The sequence below is a fragment of the Pantherophis guttatus genome, chromosome 4 (genome assembly GCF_059756535.1).
Source record: "Pantherophis guttatus breed Tessera chromosome 4, ASM5975653v1, whole genome shotgun sequence".
In the NCBI taxonomy this organism is placed as follows: Eukaryota; Metazoa; Chordata; class Lepidosauria; order Squamata; family Colubridae; genus Pantherophis; species Pantherophis guttatus.
In genome coordinates, this window is record NC_142066.1 from 25077740 (window position 1) to 25091306 (window position 13567).

Genomic DNA, 13567 nt, shown 5'->3' on the forward strand with positions numbered 1-13567 from the left:
GTGGTCCTGCTGATTTAGGAGTGGTGGTGGGGAAAATGAATTTTTGATCATTCTGTGGCTTCCCCCTTGCCCCTTATAAGGTGGATTCAGACAACCTCTTCTGCCAGCTTTTGCTACTTGCAATTCTTTGGGTCTTACATATGCAGGAATTCCTTTTTAAGGATACAGAGAGAAACAAGCCTTGCCTTGGTGGCCTAGAGCTCTCGCCTCACAATCAGGAGGTTGTGAGTTCAATCCTAGGTAGAGGCAGATGTAAGGTCTCCTGCTTGGGCAGGGGGTTGGACTCAGTGACCTGCAAGATCCCGTCCAACTCTGTTAATCTGTTTCTCTATGAGCGCTCACTGCCCATAATTCCTGATCCACACAGCAGTTGACTCCAGCTCTCCTGGAAATCAAATTGGTTGTACCTCCAGGCTTCCCATCTTCCCTGAGCGGGGAGGCGTTCCAGATCTATAGCTGTTTTTGGAGTATTTGCTCACTGGCGTCCGTGAGAAAAGCAGTAAGATGGCGGACAAGGGCATCACAATTGCCTCTTTGCTACTGCATCACAATGCTACAACTGATGTCTTCCTCATGTTGATCCCCTGTGGAAGCTATTTATTTATTTATTTTGAAAATTTTATATAGACGCCTACTCGCTCACGGCATTTTAGAAAATAAAAACACAATGTAGAAGAAACAAAATAAAAAATAAAAAAATAATATAATAATAATAATAAAATAAAACCCCCTCATACACACACACCCTCGGCGACAACACACACTCATATCAGCCATTTAATGAAAACTACAATTGCTACAAATATATATATAAAAAACAGTAAAACGCAAATATCCACGTAGGCAACGTGCTATGGTAATTCCAGTTACATTCTGTTCCTCAAATGGCCTCAGCTTTCAGCTAATTTCCCTTCTTTGTTTTGTGTTTTCCTGCTCAAATACTTTCATGTGGCCCTAGAAAAATAGTGATTCAGCCCTCCTGGACACTCCTGGAAGTGTTGGCTTGCTGGGGGTCCTGTCAATCAATCAGTTATCTAGAAGAACCCAGGAGGTGAGCTTCCTCTAACACAGCATCTGCCCTGTGGACTAACCCCCCCCTCCAAAGATTTATATGACTCTTATCTTGCCCGCCTTCAAAGGAGCCCTAAAAATGTGGTTCTTTTTCCAGGATTTCGTTTTAAGGTATTTGGTGGGTCTTGTTAAGTTGGGAGTGACGTAGGAAAGATTTTTTTTCTTAATCTATTCCGTCTGGATGGATGACTATACTCTTGTTTCATGTCGACTATTCACTTTTTTTTTTATCTTGTGAAATTGAGTAATTTTAGAGATGGGTGTCTAAGACACTTGATAAATGAATCAGTAAGGAAGACAGGACCCACTGCAGTCAGCTTCAGTCATCTTACTGCAATTCTACGGATACCTTTTCCATTCAACCGTGAGGCCCCATGTGTCCATTTTTACAGTGGCTGCCAGAGGCCCCTTTTCTGAGTAATCTCCTTTCTGATGGTTTAGTGAAGGATATCTTTTGCCTCATGGAAAACTCTACCAATGCTCCAGATACCAGCCAGCCAGAGCTGAAGAAGCTTCTTGGATGAGAAGCGATATGTTGCCTCTTGGACCAGAACTTCTGGACCAGAAAGTCCAGTCGTCTCTTGAAAAAGCACATTTGAGACAATTAACAGAACCGATTTTAGCTTTGAGTTGAGTCTCTAGATCAGTGGGGTTTTTTTCTCAACCTTGGCAACTTTAAGATGTGTGGACTTCAACTCCCAGAATTCCCCAGCCAGCCATGTTGGATTCTGGGAGTTGAAATCCACACATCTTAAAGTTGCTAAGGTTGAAAAACAGTGCTCTACATGGCCAGAGGATGATCCTCCCAGCAAATTCCAGCATTTTGCAGCCCTTCTCTTCCCTACAAGCTGCTAGGCAAGTTTAGACATCAAGGAGGAGCTGAAAACTCTGAGGGGCTAGTGAAAAAGCAGAATCATAAGTTGGCTGGCTGTTCTTTGGTCTCTTCCTATCTTCTTCTTCTTGTGACAATGACAATGAGTCTTTATTGATTATCCCTTGGGCCATATCAAATCTTCTTCTTGTTGTTGTTGACTGAGAGCAAAGGAGCTGATGTTCTGTAACTACGCATGTCTTGTTTAGAGATTTATACAATTAAATCTGGAATTATAATGCCACATTCCCAGTTTGGTGTGTTTATTATTATTATTTATTATTATTATTATTATTTATTAAATTTATATACCGCCCTACTCCCAAAGGACTCAGGGCGGTGAACAGCCAAAAGATAAAATACACATAGTACAAACGTTAAAAGCCATTTAAAATACATTAAATACTTTGGCCCAAAACAAATTTAAAACACCCCAATTTATAAGACAAATTTAAAAATAGCAATTTAAAAGGGAAGTTAGGCCAGACCAGCCTGCTGGAATAGGAATGTTTTGAGGGCACGGTGGAAAGTGCGCAGATCCGGGATCCTCCGTATCTTCGGGGGGAGCTCGTTCCAGATGGCAGGTGCCCCCACAGAGAAGGCTCTCCCCCTGGGGGCCACCAGTCGACACTGTTTGACCGACAGCACCCTGAGAAGCCCCTCTCTATGGGAGCATACTGGTCAGTGAGAGGCTACTGGTGGCAGAAGGCGGTCTCGTAGGTACCCCGGTCCTAAGCCATGGAGCGCTCTGTGTTCTTCTTTCAGCTACTTAAACCTTTTTGATCCTTGCATTCTTCTCTTTTTGAGTTGAATTGTGATTTCACTCTCCTCCAATTCTAATGGAAGAGAATACTGGTATCCAATGGTGGGTTTCTACCAGTTCACCCCAGTTTGGGTGAACCGGTAGTGGCGATAGCAGCAGGAGGCTCCGCCCACCCACCTGGACGTCATCACGGATGCTCTGTGCATGTGCAGAAGCACTGTGCACGAGTGAAGCGAGCGAGCACATGCGTACACCTCACAGTTCCGAACCAGTAGTGAAGGTAAGTGAAACCCACTACTGCTTGTAGCTCAGGGTTAAACTGTGTGATCCTCAGTGCTCTCTGAGCTTAATTGTTTTCTTGCAGATGTTTCATTTACCAAACGAGGTAACATTATCAGAGTTGAAGACTTCACATCTTAAACTTGATGATGTTACCTAGTTTGGTAATAAAACGTTTGCAAGAAAACCAACAAGCTCAGAGTGCACCAGTGATCCCATCCAATCCTCTTTGGTTAGAGATCCATAAGCGAAAAGAAGCTGCTTCTTCCCAGCATTGGAAAATCAACTACTCCCTTGAAGGCAAACTGAGTTATGTTCTCACCTCATCACATAAAAAGTAAGTGTGGGTTCTTCACTCTCTAAAGTACCTTCCTTTCTATTTCAAGGACAGGAAGAAACAGCTCATCGTGGATATGTGGATGGACCTGCAGCCAAGCACATGAGCTCAGTCTCCCTTTAGCTGGAACGACATGTATCTTCCTGTTCTTCAAAGTTCAGGTGTAAGATAAGAAACTGTGTTTTAATGACTACTTTCATAAAGCAGCATCCATGAGTCATTCTAGGTCCCTTAGCCAGAAAGGATAAAGTTAGGTTGGCATTTATTATAAGATGTTCTATAACTGATAGATTGTTTTCCTTAGCAATAAAAACAACAGCAACAGCAATTAAGGTTCATTAAATAAATGTCAATTTGCTATCTTTTCACGAGAACCATATTCTACTTTCCAGGTCCCTTTTTTGAACTCATTTTTCTTTGTGGCAATCTCTTCTAGATTGGAATACCAATGTTCAGATCAATGCATATGTTTTTCCTTTTGGAAAAACTGTGCAGGGCATACCTCCAAAGAAAAATAAACTTCTAAGCCATCGTCTTATCACTGCCTTATTTCAAGAGCCTCATTCTTGGAGGCTCTTCCTTCCTCCTCCTCTACTCCTGCACCCCCACCATCTCCACATCCTCTTCCTCCTCCTCCTCTCTGGCCAAGGTTGATAGAAAACGTAGAGATGGACAGGTTAAGCAATAAGTGTTCAGATGCTATGTGAATTGCTATCTTGGGTGCTCAGACCTTTGGCAAGGAGAACAAGAAGGAGGGAAAATCAAAGAGATTAGCTCTCCAAGATGGAACTGCCCTCTAGAATTAGGAGTGGAAAAGAAGATTAGATAGAAGAGTCGAAGAATTGATCTAAAGCAAGTGTTTCTCAAACTTGGCAGTTTGAAGATGTGTGGACTTCAACTCCCAGAATTTCCCAGCCAGCTATGCTATAGAACAGAACAGAATTTTTTATTGGCCAAGTGTGATTGGACACAGAAGGAATTTGTCTTGGTGCATACGCTCTTGGAGTACATGCTATGCATAGCTGGGGAATTCTTGGAGTAGAAGCCCATACATCTTCAAACTCCCAAGTTTGAGAAACACTGGTCTAAAATGAATAAAAAGAAGGAATGGGCCAGGAGAACATCATTTAAGTCAGTGTTTCTCAACCTTAGAAGCTTGAAGATGGGTGGACTTCAACTCCCCCAGCGCTGGCTGGGGGATTCTGTGAGTTGAAGTCCACCCATCTTCAAGCTACCAAGGTTGAGAAACACTGACTTAAGTGGTGACAAGGAAGGACAATGATGTGACTTAAAAAAATTACCCATTTTTTTTGGCAGTACCTGACCTTGAATGATCTCAAATGGTGAGGTAGAACAATGAAGCAAGGACATAGGTGGGGAACCATTAGAAATAGCAGAGCTATTTGTAGTAAGACAAAAGGGTCATAACAGGTCAATTCTACAGTGTATCATGAAACTACCAAGGCATGTCCATAAAGTCACTAGGTGTTGGGTTGACCAGAAGGAGACCTACTCTGCTTCTTTCACATTTAATTCTATGAATTTGTGTAATACTGTTTCCTTTTTACTGGGAAAACCACAGTGGCAACATTTACAATATACAAACCATGGTATGAGGTTGAGGTTCATGCTGCAGGCTACGTCGAAAATGAACAAAAGCCACAAAGTCTTTGGAAGGTCATAAAAGTCTGAAACATCCTCGTGGCGTTTTTGATAACTTAAGGCCAATCACATGAGCTGACTGCAGCTATTATTATGTCCTGTAGCATGGTCTGGCAGGGTATGATGGAAGTTGTATTCCAAGGTATCAAGGGATGGGGGGAAATACCTTACTAGGACTTAGCAATATTTATTTATTTATTTATTTATTTATTTATTTATTTATTTATTTATTCATTCATTCATTCATTCATTCATTCATTCATTCATTCATTCAATTTATATGCCGCCCTTCTCCGGAGACTCAGGGTGTCTTACAACGCGTTAAGCAATAGCCTTCATACTTTTGTATATACTGCTTAGTAGGGCATTCGGGGCCCCCTAAGCGGTGTTCTTTTATATACAAAGTCAGCTTTTTGCCCCTACAAAGTCAGCTTATTGCCCCTACAAAGTCAGCTTATTGCCCCTATAAGGGTCAGCTTATTGCCCCTCATTTTACTTACCTCGGAAGGATGGAAGGCTGAGTCAACCTTGAGCCTGGTGAGATTTGAACTCACAGTAATTGCAGGCAGCTGGCAGCTAAGAGCTACTTAACAGCACTTTAGTCCACTGCACCACCAAGGCTCTTATGGCATTCCATATGGCATTCCAGCACCTAGGAAGGGCACCCCAAAAGATGGATCTTGATGGACATCTGTTTTCATCAACCACACCAAGGTTCAGGTCAGGCCTCGGATGATATTCGTCAGCACTGAACATGTAAGACGTATAGTCACCGATGCCAAGAGCGCAACCCTAACATCAAGGCTCACTCCCTTGTGAGAGGTCATGGCTCTCTCTCTCTCTCTTGCTTTCTTTGTCATACATGCCAATTACATGCACGTTCAGACTCCCCCTTCCCCTCGGGGTTCATAGGGAGGCTTGGCTCCTGCTAAATGGGCTTCTCCTTTGCCAGCTCAGATAGCATTGCCTGAGATGGTTGTTTGCCAGGTATGCGAAGATGACTGAGCTGTGGAAAGGAGAGGAGAGGCCACGTGTCAGGTGGGAAAAGAGGGGAGGAGTTGTGTGAATCCTTCCTTAGGCACAGGTGATCCAGAAACAGGCCTGCCTTGTCTTGCTGAATGGCTGGGAATTCCTCAGCCCTTGATAGCGCCTTGGTAAGGGGGCGCAGTCAAATTCCTAACACCAAAATCAGAGCTAGAAATGCTGGATCGAGCATTTAGCACCTATGGAGTCACTCCGGATGGTTACAAATCGCGTCTATTGCTAATAATGCTAATGGAGAAATTCTGGCATCAAGAATATTATAGCCTGGGGTTCACATCTGGTGCACCACAAAGGGCTGGTTTAACATGAAACCAGAAATCATGATCCATAAACCCACAGCTGGGTTCAATGTGGGTTGCCATGTATCATAAGTGCCTCATGAGGACTAGTTCATTACCGAAGCGTCGCAACACTGAAGCTTGCTCACACATTGACACAAAAGAAGTTTCACCGTATAATCTTTTAAACAGGGGCATCCCAAAAGTGCAGGGAGGGGATTGTGACTCAGCCTTTTTTTAATGTGCATTGCATGTGCAACATACCTAACATGGGGGAGACTTCTATCACAAGGCTGTAGCTGCCATTTTGACTCTTTTTGATACCCCCTTCCATCTCTCCACAAATGCTCCCGATTAATTAAATGCTACAATGGTCGATTCCTGGAGTGGGCAGAGGATTGGAATTTATGAGCTCCAGCGTCTCTTTCCATTCTGTCATTTTATCTTCCATGATTTTATTAATGCCTAGATCGGGGTGTCCAACCTTGGCGGTTTTAAGACTTGTGGACTTCAACTCCCAGAATTCTGGGAATTAAAAGTCCACAGGTCTTAAAACCGAGAAGGCTGGACACCACTGGTCTTAATGCTCTGGGTTGCTAAGACTAAAGATCTATCCTGTTTTTTAAAAAGAAGTTTAAATATACTGTTAACAGGAACTATAATATGCAAATATCATGATTGCCCTGCATTAAGTGCATTATAATACTTGGCTGACTAGGTGGCTCAGTGGCTAAGACACTGAGCTTGTTGATCAGAAAGGTCAGTAGTTTGGTGGTTCAAATCCCTAGTACAGGTCTCCTGCATGAAAGGGGGTTGAACTAGATAACCTCCAAGGTCCCTTCCAACTCTGTTATTGTTACATTCCCAACCTTAGTGTTTTATGACCTAATAAAAGCTAACCAGAAGTACACTATAAGCTGCTCTTAAATCCATGTCACCAACAAGATACTAGATGCTGAAAAATGATTGTTTAAACATATCAAAATTCAATGGTTTCATATTAATTGGATCTTGGCCCTCAAATCTCTCCAGGAAAAAAAAACAACTTTAAATCAGCAGTTTGGAAGAAAAAGAAAGTGTAAACCAGACTGGAAATACGATCAGATGTGTTAATACTATATTTTTGTAAGCCTATATTAACAGAATCTTGCAAGTCTGAAAGTACAAACCTTCTACTGTCTCCTTTACAATCTGAGCAGTTACGAAGGGTTCCTGCCCTTTTCAGTCTCTTTCTCCACCCGTTATGCAGTTGCAGGCTACGCCTTCTCTTATCTGAGCATTCCTAAGAAGCATCTTTTGTCGGTTTCTCAGAGTGTTTCTCAGGAAGAAAACGAGCAAATATTGCTAAATGCCAACCAGGAACTATCAAGAGGATTCATAGGGAGGAACCTTGGATCAGGGTGTGAGCCGAAGGGTGTGGCATCATTATGCCAACCTTTTGGCTAGGAACAAATTCGTTAGACCAATGGTCAGTCTATTTGTAAAATGGGAATAAGGATAGAAAGAGCACTGATGGGAGATTAAAATATATACAAAGATCCTTCCACAGATCCTCCTGAATGGTGGAGAGAGGGAGGGGAGAGGGGAAGGAGGAGAAAATAGATAGAAGACAGGTAAATAGATAGAAGGACAGACAGACAGGAAGGCAGGCAGGCAGGCAGACATGATGGTATTATCCATTCAGTCATATCCGACTCTTGGCAATTCTATGGATCAGGTCTCTCCACATCTTCCAATCTTGCACTATATAGATAGATGGATGGATGGATGGATGGATGGATGGATGGATGGATAGATGGATGGATGGATGGATAGATAAATGGATGGATGAGAGAGAAGAGGGGAGAGAGATGATTAGAAATGATAGATACTGGTAGGTTGATACCCTATTTCCCCCAAAATAATACATTCCCTGATAATAAGCCCAATCGGGCTTTTGAGCGCATGCCAATAAGGCCAAGCACTTATTTCAGGATTCAGAAAAACATAAGACAGGGTCTTATTTTCAGGGAAAATAAATAAAATGATAGATAGAAGATAGATAGATAGATAGATAGATAGATAGATAGATAGATAGATAGATGAAAGATGAATTATTAGATGAAAGATAGACAGGCAGGCAGGCAGGCAGGCAGGCAGACAGATAGATGATGGATGGATGGATGAGAGAGGAGAGAGAGATGATTAGAGATGATAGATACTGGTAGATATAGATAGATAGATAAATAGATAGATAGATAGATAGATAGATAGATAGATAGGCGATGGATGGATGGGAGAGAGATATGATTAGAGATTATAGAGATAGATAGATAGATAGATAGATAGATAGATAGATAGATAGATAGATATGATGATTGGGTGGATGGATAGATAAGAGAGGAGAGAGAAAGATGGTTAAAGATGATAGATACTGGTAGAGAGAGAGAGAGAGGGAGAGATATGATGGGTGGGTGGATGGTTGAATGGATGGACAGAAGGACAGATGGATGGGTGATAGATGTGTGTGTTTGTGTGTGTGTGTGTGAGAGAGAGAGAGAAAGATATGAGATGAGATGAGATGAAATGATTAGAGATTATAAATACTGATAGACAGACTGGCAGACAGACAGACAGACGGTAGACAATAGACAGATGAATGAATTTCAGTTTTCTTTAACTTATAGTGTGAAAGGGATCTTACATTGGATTTTTTGGGATGTTTTAAGAATTCACAGCACCCCACCCCCCCACCCCCCATATTTCACCCCCTGTCTTTCAGCTAGCCAAGGGACACCTCTGAGGGGTATTTGAGTTTGTTTTCCTTCCTATTGTGGTTCCTTTCTAATTTTTATGATTCAGCTCATCAACCAACTATGCATGCAGTTTCCTCATTTTCGCCCAGTAAAAAAGGCCCACTTCCTGTCTTCCTCATAAAATATTTGAGCAATCGCTTTTATTTCCAATTGCCATCACTTCCTGAACGCTGGTTATAGAGTTCACAGAGGGCTGATTTTCTTTTCCATGACAGAACAAAGAAGATTGGCAAATGTTGCTGAAATGATTTTGACTATTTGCACATCATAAAGAGAGGGACAGCCCCGTCCGATTCTCCCAAATAATGCAAATGTGCAGTTGGCCTCTTGTACTCTATTGTTAATTGAACCAGAGTGTGGATTTTCAGAAACTGAACAGATCTTTGCAGGAGTTTTTTTCCAATCACGGGTAGTCCTCGACTTACGACCACAATTGAGCCTAACATTTCTTTTGCTGAGCAAGACAGTTGTTAAGTGAGTTTCGCCCCCATTTTGCAATTGCCACAGTTGTTAAGTGAAACACTGCAGTTGTTAAGTTTGTAACAGAGTTGTTAAGTGAATCTGGCTTCCTCATTGATGCTGCTTGTCCAAAAGTTGCAAAAGTTGATCACGTGACCCCGGGACACTGCCGCCATCATAAATACATGCCAATTGAATTTTGATCATGTGACCATGGGGATGCCGCGACAGTCATAAGTGTGAAAAACAGACATGTCATTTGTTTGCGTGTTGTTGTAATTCAAATGGTCATTAAATGAATGGCTGTAAACCAAGGATTACCTGTAACAAGTTTTATTAAAAGCTTTTATGAATTGGTTAGTTGGAAATGGACACCAGACTTCTGATGCTTTGGCACCAAAGTCTAATACAGTTTTCCTATGATGTCATGGTAAGATCCTTGGTCTCTTTTTTTAGATGATCTTCCAAATTTTCTCAATTAGGAAATCTATCCATCTACTCCCAATTATCTTCTCTACTACCTACCAACTTTCTATTCTACCCTTTTGAAGGTTTTTTTTTCCCCTAAATAAAATTAAAGAAACAAAGTGAAGTGCAAAGCAAAACACAGCTTTTAATGTCAGCTTTATTTACAGCAAACATACTCTTAGAAGATTTAAATCATGGTTACGTGCAAGATAGGAGCAGAGGGCTGATGGGTGTGTGCGGGAGCATTCTATCCATTTGCCTTTTTTGGGACTTGGGACTTACGTAAAATGGCTTCACCTCTACTGCCGGCCATTTTGCAAATGCATAGATCACGTCCCCAGCCTCTATAAAAAAATGAATCACCAATGCTGAATGGTTACTTGACCTCTGACCCTGACTAAGAGAAGGAACTTAGCTTATGAAAACATAATCAAATGCGCTGTTCCTGGTGTTAGTCCCAGGAACTTGAATTTGGTTTCGGAGTGGTGAAATATTTAGACAGCTTGACAAATAAAAGGGATGTTAATCAGAACAGATTACAGTCAGGGTAAACGGTGGGTGGCAGCCATTTCTGTTTCGTTTGGGGTAACCAATTTTGCATTCTCTTTCTTTTCTTATAATATTGTAGAGTTCTGATTTCCTGAAAGTGGTGCATTCAGTTTTAGGAACTGCTTCTGTATCGATTAATTCCTATCTTCTGGTCAGTGATTATTAGATTATTAGGTAGTCCTTGACTTACAACAGTTCGTTTAGTAACTGTTCAAAGTTACAACATCACTGAAAAAAATTTAACTTATGACCATTTTTCACACTTACAACCATGGCAGCATCATGATTAAAATTCAGATGCTTGGCAAACTGATTCATATTTATGATGGTTGCAGTGTCCTGAGATCATGTGATCCCCTTTTGCGACTTTCTGACAAGCAAAGTCAATGGGGCAGCTAGATTCACTTAACAACCATGTTACTAATTTAACAACTGCAGTGATTCACTTAACAACCATGGAAAGAAAGGTCGTAAAATGGGGGAAAACTCACTTAAGAAATGTCTTGTTTAGCAACATAAACTTTGGGCTGTATTGTGGCCATTAAGTCTAGGATTGTAGGTATGTACCTGTATACATACAGGTATGCATAGTTTTTGGAGATCCAATTATATTGCAGGATGCAGAAGAACAGGAAGGGTGGCTGTTCTGTCAGAACTGATCTTGACCTTTTCCTCCTAAAAAGGAGCCCAAAATGAAATGAAATAACTATACTACAGGTAGTCCTTTACTTACGACCACAATCAGGACCAGAATTACCACTGCTAAGCAAGACAGGTGTTAAGGCCTGATTTTGCAACCTTTTTTTGCCACATCTGTTAAGTGAATCTAGCTACCCCACTGAATTTGCTTGGAGCTCAGGTTACCATAGCAACCGTGCATGTGACTGTGGGGCAATGGTTGCTAAGTGCGAGAACTTTTTTCAGTGCCCTGGTATGTTCAAATGGTCACTAAACAAATGGCTGTAAGTCGAACCCTACCTGTACCTCTGCTCAGAAAGAATTAGGTATTACCTAAGTAAATGCATAGTGCATAAATATATGCATAGTGAATTCCACATCAAATATCAAGACTAGCTATTATTTTGCAGAAGAATAAACTTTGAATCCCACTCTATAGCTAACCAGCTAGAACAGGGGTATCAAACTCAAGGCTTGGGGGCTGGATCCGGCCCACAGGGTGATTAGATCCAGCCCACGGGACTGCCCTGGAAACAGCAAAAGGACCGGCCTGCAGTGCCTCTGCCAGTGAAATGCCTATTTCTGGCCCGTGGGCAGCCCTCATGAGCTGTTTTCGCTGGCAGAGGGTTGCAGCAGGCCATCGCAGCCAGAAATGGAGTTCGGGAGCCCGTTTTCACTGGCAGAGCGCTCGGGCCACCACAGGTGCCCCAGACATGAATGATGTCAAGCTGGCCACGCCCACCCTGTCCACGCCCACCCCAGCCACCACAACCATGGTGCGGCCCTCAATGAAATTGAATTTGACACCCCTGAGCTAGAGTGATGAAGGAGTATAAAGAATAAATGAATCACAAGATTTACTAGATCTGCAAATACATACATACATACATACATACATACATACATACATACATACATACATATATATATAGACAACTTTTTCTGGAATTTTGGAGATCTGCTGCCCTTAAAACAGATTGGTTGTCTAGGTTGCTCTTTAAAATGTGTTTATATTGTAGAAATGAGAAGATGGAACAATACATTGTGCTATATGGTTCAAATCAGGGTTTTTCACTGGGATCTAGAGGTGGGATTTAGCCGGTTCAGGCAAACTGGTAGTTACGGCCAACTGCTAGGCCCGCCCACCCGCCCCGGCGCTATCCCATTTTATACAATCACCATGTTTTTGACACAGTGTGCATGTGTGCATGGCGCGCGTGTGTGTGAAGCTATTCTGTCTTATACAATTGCCGTGTTTTTGACGCAGCGTGCATGTGCGCAAGGTGCATGCAAGAGCGAAGCTATCTCGTCCTATACAATCACTGTGTTTTTGACACAGCGTGTATGTGCGCAAGGCACACATGGGCACATTTTTGATTCTGGGTGAACCGGTTGTTAAATTATGTGAAACCCACCTCTGCTGGGATCTGAAATCCACAAATCAAGTTGCCAAGTTTGAGAAACACTGGTTTCCTGAAGAATTTGATTTAACCTACATATAATCTAGATTTCATAACGTCTTAAAAGCCTGCGCTAGTTAATGTTAAGAGCCTTGGTGGCGTAGCAGACTGTTAAGTGCTGTTAAGTAGCATCAGCTGCCTGCAATTACTGCAAATTCAAATCTCACCAGGCTCAAGGCTGACTTAGCCTTTCATCCTTTCGAAGGTAGGTAAAATGAGGACCCAGATTGTGGGAGCAATAAGCTGACTTTGAATAAACAAGAACACAGCTTGGGGGGGCCAAAAGCCCTACTAAGCAGGTATATACAAAAGTATGAAGGCTATTGCTTAACACATTGTAAGCTGCCCTGAGTCTTGGAGAAGGGCGGCATATAAATCGAACCAATAAATAAACAATAAATAAACCTTTTTTAAAAAAGTTTCAGTTCAGTTTTTCAAGTGGTCCTCAGCTTATGACTGTAATTGAGTCCAGAATTACAATCGCAAGATGTGTTGGGTCATTAAACAGGTCACCACATGACCATGCATAATTATGAACCTTTTTTTGGCCACAGTTGTTAAGTGAACGGCGTAGTTGTTAAGAGAATGCAGTGATCGGTAAGGAAACATATGGTTGTTAAGCGAATCCATTGTCCACAATGGGTGTCTTTTGTCAGAAACAGGAAGTAAACACTGGTTTCTGGCAGAACACGTGGAAATCCTGGTCATGTGACTGGGATATTGCAAATGGATGTAAATGCAAGCTGGTTGCTTAGCCACCCAAAATGCAATCATGTGACCGGGACGGGAGGGGGGGGCAGCCATCGGAACAGTCCAGGGGAGATCTGTCATAACTTTATATAATCACTAAGAA